The following is a 13,580-nucleotide window of genomic DNA, read 5'->3' on the forward strand; positions in this document are numbered from 1 at the left end:
AGATCAGGCGCAGACTTTTTAATTACCCATCCAAAGCATGGACCATCTTACTTGTCAGACAATCCACCTGATTGTCATCAGCCTGCATTGTCCTAACCAAGCTTGGAAATACATGTTTCCTACGTGAAAAATGAACCCACGACCTTCGATTCAAGAGCCACGCTTTAAACCACTGGACCACTGAGGCGTCACGACTTAGAATTCATTAAGAAATGTTCATTAAACGCGTAAAACAAACGAATACGTTATTCATGGCGTGCGCAAAGTTTAATGGTTCTCTCGCGAGACTCTCACACCTACAATTTACTTATTTTCACTCAAAGTCTCCTTGAAATTAATCCTTATGTCGTTATCATAAGGGTGCTGTCAGATGTAATATAACTCTGAACTCTCTGTATATTGAGTCACACAACTTCGGAGGTATAGTCGTCATAATGACTTCATTAAAGCTAAAAAACCTTTTAGTATTACCAGCTTTTGCCAGCGGCTCCACCCGTACAAAATCCCATAGGAACATTGTACGTTTACAAATTAAAAAGTAGAACAGAAACTACTGCCACAACTAAGTATTAACGTTCATTCAATATTTGAACCATGAAATCAGCTATCTATTCTCACAACCCATACTAATATATAGATATCGGATTATATGCATTTGCATGCTTGCATAATATGCGAATGTATATAATGGCACTTTTTAGTCGATAGTGCATATTTTTTTGCAATTTTTCGTTGATAGTGCATATTTCGGTAGTTTTATGCCCTCGTAGTCTCCAAACTAGCTATTGTGACATACACCGAAGCCACAAAACAGAGGTACGATAGATCAAAACACTTAAAATATGTGGCTCCATCCCCATTTAAAGAATGCAATACACCCGATAAGTACAATATCTTTCTAGAAATAAAATTATTCTTTGTAGTAGGCAACATTAGTAAAAAATTTGAATAAATTAGTTACCAATTTATTCAACCTCCATGGGCATTAAGATTGCAATCGGAAAATGTTGGTAAAAAATTATTATAGGTGCTGTATAAAAAATTAAAAATACTGGATTTGATGAAATTATAAAAATTGACGCTTTTATTAACGGGACCACCGGAAAGCTCTTTAAAAAAATTATAAATTTTAATAATAAGTGACTTTTGATTGTGCATATTTTGTGCATATTTCGGCACTTTGATCGTGCGTATAATCCGATACAGTCTACAGTAATATATAATATTATAAATGTGAAAGTGTGTCTGGGGTTAAACAAAACATGGAAGTAACATAGTGCTATTAGTGACTCTTTGGAAACCCCATGAAAAATTTCTAAATAGCGCTAAAATTCGTCAAAGAATCCACGGTTAAAGTAATTTTTTACAATTTGGCGATTTATCTGCTTATCTTACTAGATAACTTACTCGCCTAAAATTACCTCAGTAAATTACTCGCCTAGTCCTTTCATCGAAAAGGCCATTTCAGTTAAATTTAACATAGCGAATGCATAACGTAGGCACGTATCTCAAGTGCGATGTATAGCCGAATACCAAGGGGCAGATGCTTCACTTTATAGCCTGACTGACCGTATACAGTATAAACATGTACAATAGAGTAACTTTGTACAGTTTTTGATTAAAATATTGTCATTGTCTCAAGTGTTACGCGCACGCGATGTTATACTTAGGCTCATTTCAGTCTTCTTTGACCGCAAGTGTACCGTCGTCGGTCCTAAATGAAATTCTACGAAGCGTTTTTGAATAACGCGTTATCCAAAAACGCTTCCTACTAGTGCTTAAGCCTTAGTCAATAATCATTGCATTATAGTTTAAGTTACGTTTCTCAAATTTACGAGATATTTTGACAAAATATTAAAAAAAAACATTGCGATGCGCTATGAACTGTCGCGAGTAACTATCAAGTGCAGTTTGACTGAGTACTAAACTTTGATTTGCATGTGTATAAAGATGCAATGATTACTGTATACATTTCTATTGTGGTAACTGCCTAGCCTGGTATTTCATTATCTCCTTACAGTCCTTGGCGTTTTCGTCAAAGGTTCCTTTTGACATACAACTCTCATATAAATACAATAGTCTAGGGAAAACTTCCGCTAGGTATATTAACTTTATGGGGAAAACCATAAAACGAAACCGAAATTGGTTTCATCTTTGTGTAAAAATATGTGTACGTATACACTAACACAAGCGTGATTGAACATGATTTCTATGAGATGAAATTGTCAACGTGCGGCACGTGCCGACTGGACGTAAAAAAAAGAGTGGTGCTATCATGTATCACACGTCTCTTTTTACCACGCAGTGTTACTGATAGTGACATCTCTCTTGCTCAGGCCTTTGTTTCTCTATTCCGCTAGGTATATTAACTTTATGGGGAAAACGTAGTTTTTATTACTGCAAAATATATTTTGCTTTTATTAAAAAGATTTTAATATAATATCTAATATAACTCAATTGTGAGCTCGGTATGTACTAATTTCCAATACTAATAAATTAGGAATCCACGTAAAACGCAATATAACGGAACATTTAGCACGTTGTATGCGGCAATAACAGTTACTGTATTGTGCAGTTAATGTCCAAACTAATTCAAACATAATTGGAATGGATTAAAAGTATTGGTCATTTGATTGCCTATCGTATTATAGAAATAATTTTTATCATAATGAATGAATTATTATTATTTCATCCTTAATATTATAACGGTCATGCCAAATTGCGTTACATTCAAACTCAACTCAAACTATTTTTTTTTTATTCAGAATAAAATACGTTTGCAAATATTTTATGGAAGACACATGATGCCTACCACCGGTTCGGGAACTAACCCGGCTAGAAGAACCGGCGTAAGAAACTCGCACGGGGCCCACTTTATTTACCAAAAAAAGTGAGAAAAAAAAATAATCTTTTAAAATAAAGTTTACAATGCTGCAACTTAAAATTATTATACAATGGCTAACATGGCTAGGCAATCCGGTGCAAAATATATTGCCAGACTCTGACATTGTACATAGATGTCGCAGACGCAGGAACCGGCTATTTGATTGAATGAGTAGCGAATCTATTGAATGAAACCATTTAATGTAATGACTAAAGTGTAAGTCGTCAAGTCGTTGGCTGTAACGTTTAACGTATAAAGGCCAATCCAATCAAATATGATTTGAGCTGATTCAACCAGATGACTGCAACATAATATTGTTGCTTATTCCTCCGGTCTTTACAGTTCACATGGTACGGTAACATTTAGTAGGCATATTATTATGCAGGAAATTGCTTATAATCATGCAGCTATATTATTATCAATAGAATTCCTATCTGAAATTACATCAGCGTAAATCAGATAATATGTAAATAAATGATGTACTTATTAACTACGGAGACTTTATTAATAATTATCGGAAATTAATTTTCAGATACATTTTAATGTTGTAGTTAAAATGCTGATTGACTCATAATAATATGTCTACAAAACCGTTGGAATAACAAAAAGATATTTTATGTTCAAAATTTTATTTATTTTTAGTTAGTTATTTTGAAGACTTTAGCCAATCATTCATTCATATCAATAAATAAAATAGTAACTAAACATTAACCACCTTACTTATAAAATTATTTACAATTTGTTGTTAAAGCGGCAACTAAATTACAAAATTTAGAAAATTTCAGCTGTCTAGTTATCGCAGTTTTCTAGATACAGTCCCGAGATAGATATTTTTATACGTGGGAGAGCCATGCTTCGGCACGAATGGGCCGGCTCGACCGGAGGAATACCACGTTCTCACAGAAAACCGGCGTGAAACAGCACTTGCGCTGTGTTTCGCCGAGTGAGTGACTTTACCGGAGGCCCAATCCACTACCTACCCTATTCCCTTCGCAACCCTTCCCTATTCCCTTCCCTTCCCGTCCCTACCCTCCCCTATTACCCTATTCCGGAGTATCCCTCTTAAAAGGCCGGCAACGCACCTGCAGCTCTTCTGATGCTGCGAGTGTCCAGAAGAAGTTGCTTTCCATCAGGTGACCCTTTTGCTCGTTTGCCCCCTTATTTCATAAAAAAAAAAGATAGATGAGCCGACCGACAGATTACGAAGTCTTAGTAATAGGGTGGCATTTTTACCCTTTGGGTTCGGAACCCTTAAAAAATATTAATTTGATAAATGACAAACTAATTAGTTTATAACAACTCTATTACGTAACGGCTTTAGGGAAAATAATATCATATCAATCATTGTCAACTTGAAAATGGTACAGCACCTGATACTGGCAATTACGTAAAAACTCTTTGCTAAAAATGTTAAAAATGTTTGTGAACTTGTGTCTCATAAAACGGTAAAGAATTAAAGAAGGGCTTAGCCAAATCTACGAGTCAGTAACGCGGGACGCGAGCGGGAGGCGGGACAGGAGCGTCTGCAACGCAGAATAGTAGCTCTGCCATGAGTTTAAAGCTATAGTATTTATATACTACGTAAATATTATTTAGCATGACGATTTTAGTTCCTCAAATAACCACTAGAGGCGCTGCCGTACTAAAAAATTACGTTGTCGGTATCGAGTATCGACAAATACTATAGCTTTAAACTCATGGCAGAGCGACTGGTGTGCACAACTGCGCGACTACGGTACATAACCGTAGATTATTCCCTCTCTACCGCGGCCTATGCAGGCGCTCCCGCTTCGCAGTTGCTTTGGTTGTTTGGCTTAAACCTGAAAAACTAAAGATACGTGGAAGAGCCATGCTTCGTTACAAATGGACCGGCTTGACCGGAGAAATACCACGCTCTCATAGAAAACCGGCGTGAAACAGCGCTTGCGCTGTGTTTCGCCGAGTGAGTGAGTTTACCGGAGGCCCGATTCCCTTCCCTGTCCTCCCCTATTCCCTTCCCTTCCAATCCCTACCCTCCCCTATTACCCTATTCCCTCTAAAAGGCCGGCAACGCACCTGCAGCTCTTCTGATGCTGCGAGTGTCCATGGGCGACGGAAGTTGCTTCCCATCAGGTGACCCGTTTGCTCGTTTGTTCGGTTTATTTCATAAAAAAACAAAAAAGTGCAATTGCACGCGCAAAAAAAACACGCGGCACGCGGAATGCGATCTACAACAAAAATTCAAACAAATGCCACTTTATGGCCTGGGTTTTGATTTTCTACCGACGTATGGTCTAGTGATCCATGCCATCGCTGTTTGTATAGTGGCGTCGAGCAAAATTTTACTCTTTTAGCGCTGCTACTTAAATATCGAACTCAATACAGGGTGTAACAAAACTAAATTATAATACCTTAGGGTGTGTATCGTGTCATAGAGTTCACTATAAAAGTAGCAGCACTGAAAGAGCAAATTTCATTTTCACTTTTGTATGGGAAAATTCGTGACAATGGGGCGCTTAAGCTTATACAAATCGCAAAAAAATCTTCTTTCAGCGCTGCTACTTTCACTGTGAACTCTACAACAAACACATACACACCCTAAAGTATTACCACTTCTTTATGTTACACCCTGAATAAACGCTTATTGAAAAGAAATTAAGAGGTGGTGGTAACGACAGCGAGTCGGAACTTTAACAATTTGCACGTTGTACGAACTGAAGTCATAATATCAATCAATACTTTGAACTGTAATTACATATTTCACTTTGATCGCCTAATTCCGCCGAATTTATGCGCAAAATCGGTTAATTCTCGGAAACTGTCGTAAAAGTTGTGAAAAAAGTTTCTTACATGATTTGAGACCGTTTCGTGATTTTTTGTTAAATGATGTTACTGACTAATTAAATTGGTGAAATAATTTAAGCGATATTTAACAATTTACGATTTAATTCTCGCCCGATATCGAGTGGCTTTACATTCAAATATTTTTCTGCCTATACAAGATTATGGTTTGCTCCAAAAATTAAAAAAAAAGTAACAAAGTTAGAATGATTTATGAAATTTCGAATGTCGAACAAGTAAGCACTTACGGATAGATATAGCGACAAGAGTGTAATAGAAAAGGCAAGATTAATGTTTGGCTATGACAATGCTATCGTGCGTATTATGAAAAACTGCCGCCGCTTTTCTTTATTATGAGGTCATTTTCGCTATTTTGTACTCGCTAAATCCCGCGGAAATCCACACTTATTAATTCACTAGATGACGCCCGCAACTCCGTTGCGCCAAAACTCGTTTATCGCAAAGAACCGTACATTTTCGGGGACAAAAACTATCCTATGTCCTTTCTCGGGACTCAAAGTATATCCATGTCAAATTTCAGCAAAATCGGTTTAGCGGTTTGAGCGTGAAGAGGTAACAGACAGACAGACAGACAGATACACTTTTGCATTTATATTTATTAAGGGGGCGACTAACCCTAAAGTGTCGATTTTATAATTCATTTTTATACTTGAAAATAAGCCCCGAATTGTTTCATTTTCTAAAATACTTTTGGCGATTTGCATTTTTCCTGGGACTCAAAGTATTTTCATACCAAACAGCAAACTCGGTTAAGAGGGCGACTAACCCAAAAAATCAAACATCGTCCTTCTCTCTCTCGAGTACGCACGAGACTCTAACGTGGCACTCACGCCCGTCATTCATATTATGCCAGGTGAAAAAGGACGACGCGGAATCATCGCCAAGTTAGTTTTTTCTTAATAACTCGATAAATATACAACATTTTTAAAATCCGCCAGGCCAGTGTCTCAATGATAGAATTTTATACTATGTGTTAAAATATTAACTTAGTTTAATGCACGGTTATGGCAATATATAAAAAAATTCGTGAATATTAGATGCATCTTTGTGATTTTATTCTATCGAGAAAATTTTAAGATATCGTGTTTTCGCTCAGATAAAATTCTTGAAAGTATAATGTAGTAGGTATCTATCTATGTTACAGTAACAATTCGGGGCTTATTTTTAAGTATAAAAATGAATTATTATAAAATTGTCAATTTCGGGTTAGTCGCCCCCTCAAGAGGCCGGGTGCCGTCGAAATTCTCATACATACGTAATACCAAAATCATTTTCTCATACGAAAATATTTAACATGTTTGAGTTATTTTTCAGCTTAAAATAGTAATTACCTAAGTTCCTGCATAAAAATTTACTACAAAATATTTAAACAATAAAAATATAGTAAAAACTAAAAAACATATAGATAAATAGTAAATTTACTACAAAATATTTAAACTTAAAAAATATATTTTTAGTGAGTATTTAAATATTTTGTAGTAAATGTTTCTGTCGTAACCTAGGTAATTACTATTTTAAGCTGAAAAATAACTCAAACATATTAAATATTTCCGTATGAGAAAATTATATTGGTATAACGTATGTATGGAAATTTCGATGACACCCGGCCTCTTAAGGGCTTGGGCGTGAAGAGGTAACAGACAGACACTTTCGCATATATAATGTTATGAGTATGGATTAGGGACTTTATATAAAATCCGACGAAGAAAGTAGCTATTTTTATTTACAAGAAAATTCTCTCTTCTTTCCAGAGGCGAATTTCCATATACGTTAAAATAACATCGTATGGAATATAACAAATTGAGTATTTGGGATAAGAACTTTTATATCATCTACGTTTTTTTGTTGGTAAAAGCTCTCTTTCAAACGTAAATTTTGCATAAGAAAAATTTTCACAGAATAAAATATGACAAAAAATTAAAATAATTTACGGGTAAGTACATATACTACATCTGCACGACAGACAGTAAATAGTGTATGTATATTGTATATGAACAAGACTGAAAAAGTGTTTAAATTCATCTCCTCATCAAGTAATCATCATCATCATCACCCTCATCACTCAAGAAACGCTGACCTAGGCGATCTAACGGGAATTAGCGCAAGCTGGTCCTCCACACTACATATTAAATAATATGCTTGCTGCAACGGAAGTCACAGACAAAATGTAATCCAAAATAAACCCAGAGTTTATAGAGGTTTGAGCCACTTCTAATCCACGCTTTACGCCTAAGAGATTAGCTACGCGTTACTTTAAATTAAAAGAAGGCCTTTAATTAAGACTCATAATTAATTAAAAACGTTATCTTCATATTAATTAGAACCTTTCAGACGAACCTCGTAGTGCGATGATAACGAAACATTTATTTAAATTATTATTAAGGCAGGTCAAAATATACGAAATATATCTACTTGTTTTGCCACTGTGCACTTTTTAGATAATAAACCAAAAATAAGATATATTAAATGAAATACTACCTGAAATCTAGGGATAAATCTTTATCCTATCCTTATTATTTTAATTTAACCATATTTGAGATAATAATATTGATACCTTATTTTGGTTAAAATGTCCATAACGATAATTGCCGGTGTCGATATAAAATAGCAAAACTATGCAATGTTAAGATTAAACGGCATGTTGATATGATAATGATCATCTATACTAATATTATAAAGTGGAAGAGTTTGTTAGTTAGTTTGTTTGTTTGTTTGTTTAAACGCGCTAATCTCAGGAACTACTGGTCCGATTTGAAAAATTCTTTCAGTGTTAGATAGTCCATTTATCGAGGAAGGCTATAGGCTATATTTTATCACGCTAAGACTAATAGTGGCAAAGAAATAGAGGGAAATGTGGAAAAAACGGGGGAAATTATTTGAAAGGGCATATTTGAACGCGCTAATCTCAGGCACTACTAATCTAATTTGAAAAATTCTTTCAGTGTTAGAAAACCCATTTATCGAGGAAGCGGAAGAATAGGAGCGAAGAAACAGAAAAATGAGAAAAAACGGGGGAAATTATTTGAAAGGGCTCATCTCACGAACTACTGGAGCAATTTTTCTGTTATTTTTCACAGACTTATCTGTAAGTAAGTAGACCACGTGAAGGATCATAGGCTATTTTTTGTGGACTAATTTGTTTGTGAAATATCTAATTTACGCGGGCGAAGCCGCGCGGTCACGACATCACGCGTCGGCTGGACCCATTTTGCTGAAATTTGGTATAAATATACTTTGAGTCCCGAAAAAGAACATAGGATATATTTTGTCCCGGAAAAATGTACGGTTACTGCACAATATACTTTTATGATTTGCGCGTAAACTATTCAATGTATTTTGATGGAATTTGCTATGGAGATACTTTGAGTCTCGGGAAAGGACAAGGAATACTAATTTTGTCTCGGAAAATGTACGGTTCCCGCACAGTAAACTTTTATGATTATCGCCTAAACTATTTAATCTATTTTGATGAAATTTGGTATGGAGATTACACTAATTTGAATCTGGGACAAGGAATGTTTTTTGTCCCGGGAAAATGTGCAGTTCCCACACAATATACTTTTCTGATTTGCGCGTAAACGACTCAATCGATGTACGGGAACAACTATTAAAATTTAAAACTAAAGTCCACGCGGACGAAGTCGCGGGCAACAGCTAGTTATATAATATTTTTCTGATCACTGATCACGTGATCCATTATCATAATCACGGCCCGAAGAAGCGATGCCACATTTGATACTCTTCGTCATTCAAAAGAATCATTTCGAAGAAAACCTTAATGATATTGGTTTCTTGCTCTGATATTTTGTCTGAGCTTCCACAAATATAAATTGAGAATTTTAGTTGAAATAATTTCACTGGTCTACCTACTATTAGGCTGTGTCAAATCAATGTAAATTAAAAATCACTCTGATAGTATTCACATATTTTATCGCATTTAATAAAGTTGCATTATTTGTTATATTTTCCGTTCAGTAAATTAAATTCGTCAGTTCAACATATTTCAGTGATCGGAATTTAATTCCTGTCAAAAATATTCACCGAACCTTATCAATTTGAAACAATATACGGAAAACGGTTCCCGGTTTCTGAGTAAAAATTATATTTGACAAAATATATGGCGTCAAAAAATTGTAATCACAGGAAATATGTATTGGCTTTATTTTTTGTGGCAAAATTTTTATACAAATTAATTATTTATAATAACTTTATGCAGTCTTTACACGATAGTCCATGGATATTATAATGTCCAATTATTTCGTTATATTATGTATAACGAAATAATTGGACGATCCCCTAGCCAATAGTAACGGGCATCGACTAGTTTGTAATATAAAAAGTATATAATTTGTGGAAGCTCAGGCAAAATATCATCGCATGAAACCAATATTATAACCATTAACCATCGATATAAGCCTTGCTTCAAAATTATTCTTTGCAATTAGCTAGGGTACGTGAACCTTCAATTTACGCGCCTATCGAAAACTCACTCGCTCAAAACGTAGCCGTATTTAAGTATTGAGTAAACAATTTCATCACTATCCACTATCCCCGGATTTGAGGATTATACGTGTCAGTAGGAGTGAAATCGAACAAGCCGATTTAATCAGCGTCGACAGTTGCCCGCAGGCTTAATCTAAAGCTTACGTTGTGACAATCCCATTCTGATTGGACGATTCCGATATATTCTAAATATGGCTGCCGGTAAGGTTGGATTAACATGCGTCCGCCCGAAAGCGCGGTTTGGCGGATACACCGAGAGATTTAGATGTGAGAGAGCCATCCTTCAACACGAATGGACCGGCTCGATCGGAGAAATACCACGTTCTCACAGAAAACCGACGTGAAATAGCGCTTGCGCTGTGTTTCTCCGAGTGAGTGAGTTTACCGGAGGCCCAATCCCCAACCCTATTCTCTTCCCTACCCTCCCCTATTCCCTTCCCTACCCTCCCCGATTACCCTATCCCTCTTAAAAGGCCGGCAACGCATCTTCTGATGCTGCGAGTGTCCATAGGCGACAGTCGTTTGCCCCCTTATTTCATAAAAAAAAAGATGATTGACAAGCAAATGTATGTTAGAAACAGCGTTAGAAACAGCGCGGCTGCGCTGCTATTTCAATCGTTTCATACATCATATTTTAAATATTTTTACTTGTAATCTCGCGGTGTAGCGGCTAAAACGCGCGTATATATCCAGCCTAATACTTTTTGTTCATTCTTAAATACTACGATAGTAAATATTGTTGAAAAAAGTGAGTCAAAAAATCTTTCTACGAAATGCAAATCTAGGCGTGCTTTACTTTTCGTACTCGTACTTTCAGTTGTTTGTAACAACTGAAAGTGCAAATTTGTAACAACGGTCGTTTGCTCTAGCCACGTACCTACGGTTCGCCACACAAGCAACAGACATTTCAATGGTCTGTCTCATGTCTGGTCAGAAATGTTTCATCAATATGAACTTTCTGATTTTGAACAATTCGCATCTGTCTCACAAATCTCTATGGAAATTATAAGGACGGCATTCGTGTGCGTAAGAGCTAATGGCGGAATATTGGAATAGAACACAATTGCCATTATAAATGGCTCAGACTCTTTTGTATCGAAATAGCTGCGTCGAGTATAGTCTGGTCTAGTCGAGTATAGTCGGGGTATATTCGACTGTTTATCCGGACTATTGTGCACCGCCATTGTGGCGCTAATGAGAGCTACGCACGTACAATCATGGAGAAAACACATTTGTATTTAATCCATTTCTAGTCGAATTATTAGCGGTTTCTGATTTTTTTACAAGAGGTTATCTATTCAACAAGTTTTTTGACGCTATAAGCGCTCGGGAAAAGTTTAACTCCAATCAAAGATATAGATAAAAAATTAAAAACACTTTGTGATTAATATTATTATAACTAGATGACACGGGAACGGGTTAATCTCGCGGGAACCGTAAATTTTTCCGGGATAAAAAGTATCCTATGTCCATTCCCGGGACTAAAAGTATCTCCACACCAAACAGCGAATTCAGTGGTTTGGGCGTGAAAAGGTAACAGGCAGACAGACACACTTTCGCATTCATAATGTTAGTAAATAAAATAAGAAAATAACAGAGAATTGTTCGAGTAAAGCATACTCGAACAATTCTCTGTTATTTTCCTATAATAGCTGCGGGGAAAACATCAAATATTAAATGTATTGTTTGTTATTTTTACGATAAGGCTATACGAAATAATACATCAATAATTTTGTATGGATATTTAAGCTTTACTATTGAGATTTGTTTGTATTATTAAATCATATTTTTAGGACAAAATATGTTTTTGTTATCACTTATCAGTAATTAATTGGATCTACTGTTTGCCAAGTAATATAGTTTGAAAAAGCAATTATTACATTTTTCTTTTGACCACAAGATAAAAATTAAATAATTGCCTAGCAAAATATTACCAACATTTTTTGTGACTACTAACATAAAATAGTTTTTGTAATTACAATTTTCCAGAAAAATTTTTGCAAGCGACTGTACCGAACATTGAAAAGATGTGGTATCTATTTTCTTGTCCTCATTAAAACTAATTAAAATCGTCATATAAACTTAGAAAAATATCTGTAACTTTTAGTAAAAATATTTTTCAGGTACATTTTTAATTTTTTGATTGAAATAATGCGTAAATTTAAAGCTAGTTTAAATCTACGGACTACGACTGAAATGTATCAGATATATTATGGTCATACTATGTGTTACAAACATTACATCTTCTTTTCGTCTGACTGTCTGTCCGTTGCCACTTTATACCTAAACCGCTAAACCGATTTGGATAGGTATGGAGAAAGTTAGGTAACTGCACAGTAATTGATTATTTCTTTTTTTTTATGAAATAAGGGGGCAAACGAGCAAACGGGTCACCTGATGGAAAGCAACTTCCGTTGCCCATGGACACTTGCAGCGTCAGAAGAGCTGCAGGTGCGTTGCCGGCCTTTTAAGAGGGAATAGGGTAATAGGAATGGGTAGGGAAGGGAAGGGAAGGAAATAGGGGAGGGTAGGGAAGGGAATTGGGCCTCCGGTAAACTCACTCACTCGGCGAAACACAGCGCAAGCGCTGTTTCACGCCGGTTTTCTGTGAGAACGTGGTATTGCTCCGGTCGAGCCGGCCCATTCGTGCCGAAGCATGGCTCTCCCACGTATAAACTGTGTTCTGTGGGTAACTGCTTGCTTTCAATAAATCGTATCGTACGAAATGTACCTAAGGGCTATTTTAATGACTTGTATTTCCATGTAATTATAATTCCGTCTATCATAAGGGGACATCCATTAAGTATGTCACAGTCCGGGGATGTTGCGGATCCCGATTTTTTCACATCCGCGGATACGAATGCGGATGCGGATTTATAGAGGGTCACATCCGCGGATGCGGATGCGGATGCGGATGTTGCGGTTCCTACATAAATATAGTTTATAAAATGAAAAAGTATTATTTTCATTTTTATTAATGTATTACAAAATAATAGTACAGGTTCCGTAGAACAATTTTTTTTATTAATATCAAGCAAATTTGTCGTCAGTAGCTTCATTTTGAAACGCATTTTGAATAGAACAATACATATTTTAGGACCATCAAATCGATATTAAATCATATTTATCTCTGTTAGCTACCACTTTCGCAGAAGAAATTGTTGTTCGTTTTATCAAAATGAAGCCGTTTAAAAATAACCTTGATAGTAATAAAAAATGTTCTAGGGATCCTGTACTATAATAATATTATTGTATTAAAGAGATAAAAATTTGTAAATGAACATTACATTAATTCCCCTGTATTAACCTCTACCACTTTTTTGTTAGTAAGTAGACGAATAGGAGCATAAAG

At 35.7% G+C, this 13,580-nt stretch overlaps 1 protein-coding gene across 3 annotated transcripts in view; it reads left to right on the forward strand.

The window, feature by feature from the left end:
• Window positions 1–13,580, forward strand: part of LOC121737026 (Down syndrome cell adhesion molecule-like protein Dscam2) — a 232,974-nt gene that overhangs the window by 130,341 nt on the left and 89,053 nt on the right. The gene's annotated exons all lie outside the window — the stretch shown is intronic.

The sequence above is a fragment of the Aricia agestis genome, chromosome 20 (assembly GCF_905147365.1).
Source record: "Aricia agestis chromosome 20, ilAriAges1.1, whole genome shotgun sequence".
NCBI classification, from domain to species: domain Eukaryota; kingdom Metazoa; phylum Arthropoda; class Insecta; order Lepidoptera; family Lycaenidae; genus Aricia; species Aricia agestis.